The 4,717-nt window shown below is 32.1% G+C and overlaps 1 non-coding gene and 1 pseudogene across 1 annotated transcript; both read left to right on the top strand.

The window, feature by feature from the left end:
* Window positions 1-1,811: 1,811 nt before the first annotated feature.
* LOC128923334 (small subunit ribosomal RNA) lies at window positions 1,812-3,801 on the top strand. The gene has a single exon (XR_008472301.1). It is a non-coding gene; the product is annotated as a small subunit ribosomal RNA (ribosomal RNA).
* Window positions 3,802-4,288: 487 nt separating this feature from the next.
* On the top strand, window positions 4,289-4,467 carry LOC128923219 (5.8S ribosomal RNA; annotated as a pseudogene).
* The last annotated feature ends 250 nt before the right edge of the window (window positions 4,468-4,717 follow it).

The following is a 4,717-nucleotide window of genomic DNA, read 5'->3' as shown; positions in this document are numbered from 1 at the left end:
CAATGTGGAGATGCATTGCAACCGGGTGCCGGACCCAAAGTACGGCAGAGGTTTTAGATAGGCCTCGAACCTCACCAAGGTGGTTAGTGTGTCCATTCCACACGCCATTTGGTACTGAATAATGCATTGCATTTTTCGGGGCGCTGATCATCGCATTGATTTGATCCGCTGTGCTTTTGAGCACCGTGAGGTAAGGCCGTCGTCGGCAGGTACTCACGTTAATATTGGCTTTAGATGTCCCTCTAATTAAAGAGCCGAAACCACATGGTGATATATTTGCATATAAGTACTAATTTATTTTCATATAAATACTAATTGTATGAATTCATACAAGTAAATAATTTTCATATTAATACTTATTGTACGAATTCATACAAGTAAATAATTTTCATGTAAATACTAAATAATTTTCATATAGGTACTAAGTTTATGAATTCATACAAGTAAAAAATTTTCATATAGATACAAAGTTTATGAATTCATACAAGTAAATAATTTTCATATAAGTACTAATTAATTTTCATATAAATACTAAATAATTTTCATATAAATACTAAATAATTTTCATATAGATACTAAGTTTATGAATTCATACAACTAAATAATTTTCATATTCATACAAGTAATTAATTTTCATATAAATACTAATTGTATGAATTCATACAAGTAATTAATTTTCATATAAATACTAATTAATTTTTATATAAATACTAATTAATTTTCATATAAATACTACATAATTTTCGTATAGATACTAAGTTTATGAATTCATACAACTAAATAATTTTCATATAAGTACAAAAAATTAAAAAAAAATAAATGTTAAGCTATTTTTGATGTAATATTTCTTATAAGCATAATGCTCGTAGAAAATGATATAAATTACTTGCGTATATATGAATTAAAAACTTTTATATGGTTAAAAAGATTTTTTCCATACGATTTGGGGTTGGTGAGGTGTACGTGGCAGAAAACATATATGTTGTATGAAACTTTGATATTAGTACTTGTATGAAATTGCATACTTAGTACTTATATGAAAATTTTTTTCATATAAATATAAAAGTATTTAAGTGTAATACATAAATGAGAGCAAAAAAATTTATTCCTGGTTTGCTACAGTTGGTTTAAATAGAAATAATTTTGTTAATAATGAAATGTTATTAATTGAGATTATTCTTCTATACCTAAGATAATGTAGTCGTTTTTATAACTTCGTCGTCGTTTTAATTTAACTTTTTTTTGGGGTTTGTTCTTCTATTCACATAATATATATGTGGGTAAAGAATAAAATTCAATAAAGTTAAATATTTATATTATTACGCTCGAATACTTTCATATCATATATGAAATAAAATGAAAAATAGTTGAATTTGAAATTGTTAATTTCAAATCAAAAGAAAAACGTATATACTCTTAAAAAAAGATATATACACTATATGCATTGAAATAAAGTAAAATGTATAAAAAATGATATTATTTGAAAGTTTAACAAATACAAGAAGAAACATCGTCCTTACATTAATAATTATATTATATATGTATAGAGAACGAAAATTCTTTCTCACGATAAGATACAATCTCAAAGTCCGAATAAGACCGCAATAAATAATACAATAATATGAAATTAAATGAAATGAAGTGAATTTTTTAATCAATCGTAGTAAAAGAAATTTCATAATTATTTATTGTCGCGATTTCGTTCTTCTTTGCATTTTGTATATGTCGTGTCTTAATTTTCAAATATTGAAAATATCATTATAAAAATTTATATAGTATAAAAAATATTATATAAATGAATAAAAAATATTATTCTGGTTGATCCTGCCAGTAGTTATATGCTTGTCTCAAAGATTAAGCCATGCATGTCTAAGTACGAACAAATTAAAAGTGAAACCGCAAAAGGCTTATTATATCAGTTATGGTTCCATAGATCGTTAACAGTTACTTGGATAACTGTGGTAATTCTAGAGCTAATACATGCAAAATAAACACGGACCTTTTGGAACGTGTGCTTTTATTAGGCTAAAACCAAGCGATCGTAAGATCGTTATATTGGTTGAACTCTAGATAACTTGCAGATCGTATGGTCTCGTACCGACGACAGATCTTTCAAATGTCTGCCCTATCAACTTTTGATGGTAGTATCTAGGACTACCATGGTTGCAACGCGGAACGGGGTATCAGGGTTCGATTCCGGAAAGGGAGCCTGAGAAACGGCTACCACATCTAAGGAAGGCAGCAGGCGCGTAAATTACCCACTCCCAGTTCGGGGAGGTAGTGACGAAAAATAACAATACAGGACTCATATCCGAGGCCCTGTAATTGGAATGAGTACACTTTAAATCCTTTAACAAGGACCTATTGGAGGGCAAGTCTGGTGCCAGCAGCCGCGGTAATTCCAGCTCCAATAGCGTATATTAAAGTTGTGGCGGTTAAAACGTTCGTAGTTGAATATGTGCTTCATACGGGTAGTACAGCTATAATTGTGGTATGTACATTACCTTATGTATGCAAGCGTATTACCGGTGGAGTTCTTATATGTAATTAATACAATGTATTTTTTATATATCCCTCCTATTTAAACCTGCTTCAGTGCTCTTCATCGAGTGTTGTTGTGGGCCGGTACAATTACTTTGAACAAATTAGAGTGCTTAAAGCAGGCTCCAAATGCCTGAATATTTTGTGCATGGAATAATGAAATAAGACCTCTGTTCTACTTTCATTGGTTTTTAGATCAAGAGGTAATGATTAATAGAAGCAGTTTGGGAGCATTAGTATTACGACGCGAGAGGTGAAATTCTTGGACCGTCGTAAGACTAACTTAAGCGAAAGCATTTGCCAAAGATGTTTTCATTAATCAAGAACGAAAGTTAGAGGTTCGAAGGCGATCAGATACCGCCCTAGTTCTAACCATAAACGATGCCAGCTAGCAATTGGGTGTAGCTACTACTATGGCTCTCTCAGTCGCTTCCCGGGAAACCAAAGCTTTTGGGCTCCGGGGGAAGTATGGTTGCAAAGCTGAAACTTAAAGGAATTGACGGAAGGGCACCACCAGGAGTGGAGCCTGCGGCTTAATTTGACTCAACACGGGAAAACTTAGCAGGTCCGAACATAAGCGTGTAAGACAGATTGATAGCTCTTTCTCAAATCTATGGGTGGTGGTGCATGGCCGTTCTTAGTTCGTGGAGTGATTTGTCTGATTAATTCCGATAACGAACGAGACTCAAATATATTAAATAGATGCTTTCAGGATTATGGTGTTGAAGCTTATATAGCCTTCGTTCATGAGTTCATCTTGAATGTGCAAGTGTTTGAATGTGTTTATATAAGTGGAGCCGTACCTGTTGGTTTGTCCCATTATAAGGACACTAGCTTCTTAAATGGACAAATTGCGTCTAGCAGTAACGAGATTGAGCAATAACAGGTCTGTGATGCCCTTAGATGTCCTGGGCTGCACGCGCGCTACAATAAAAGTATCAACCTGTATTTTCTAGACCGAGAGGTCCGGGTAAACCGCTGAACCACTGTCATGCTTGGGATTGTGAACTGAAACTGTTCACATGAACTTGGAATTCCCAGTAAGTGTGAGTCATTAACTCGCATTGATTACGTCCCTGCCCTTTGTACACACCGCCCGTCGCTACTACCGATTGAATTATTTAGTGAGGTCTCCGGACGTGATCACTGTGACGCCTTGTGTTTCACGGTTGTTTCGCAAAAGTTGACCGAACTTGATTATTTAGAGGAAGTAAAAGACGTAACAAGGTTTCCGTAGGTGAACCTGCGGAAGGATCATTATTGTGTTCCTATCCGTAAAAATTATAAAAAAACAAACAAAAAAAGAATAAAAAAAAATATTTTTTTTTTCTTTTCATTCATTTATTTAAATGTTTTTCTTTTTTTTCTTTTTTTTTACTCCTTGTATTGTAGTATAATGAAAATTATATCGGATACATTGTATTTGAACGCAACAAACCTTTAAACATATATAGTTGTACTTATTATTTATGAAAATAATATAAATGATAAGTTAATTTGTTCTCATTAACGTGTTTAATTCCTTAAAAATTTATAGAAATTAACTAAAATGTAATAAAAAAGGAATTACTGTTTTTGTTGGACTAAGACATGCGCAACTTGTAAATGTTTGGGTTGAAAATTACAATTTATTGAAAGATGTTTTAAAATAATTTATATAACATACGAAAACGAAATGTAATATAATTCTTATTCTTTCAATAAATTAAAAACTCTTGACGTTAAATTAAAATAAACAAATAATTATCACTCTAAGCGGTGGATCACTCGGCTCATGGGTCAATGAAGAACGCAGCTAACTGTGCGTCATCGTGTGAACTGCAGGACACATGCACATCGACATTTTGAACGCATATTGCAGTCCATGCTGTTATGTACTTTAATTAATTTTAAAGTGCTGCTTGGACTACATATGGTTGAGGGTTGTAAGACTATGTTAAATTAGTTGCTTATTCTTTTAGGCAATTAATAGAATTTAAGCACATGGTATATTACTGGATTGTATTTTTCAATCCATAATATTAATAGCATAAAAAGAAATATAGAAAATATATTCTTGAAAACCTCATATTTGAACGAAATTTTATAATAAACTAGCGTTACCCGGCGGACTTCTCTACGCAAAAAATTTATTGCTTAAAAGATTTGATTTCTTAACACAATAATGAAAAATAAA

The sequence above is a fragment of the Zeugodacus cucurbitae genome, chromosome X (assembly GCF_028554725.1).
Source record: "Zeugodacus cucurbitae isolate PBARC_wt_2022May chromosome X, idZeuCucr1.2, whole genome shotgun sequence".
NCBI classification, from domain to species: domain Eukaryota; kingdom Metazoa; phylum Arthropoda; class Insecta; order Diptera; family Tephritidae; genus Zeugodacus; species Zeugodacus cucurbitae.
The sequence above is the reverse complement of the archived record's forward strand: the minus strand, read 5'-3'. Positions and strand labels throughout refer to the sequence as shown.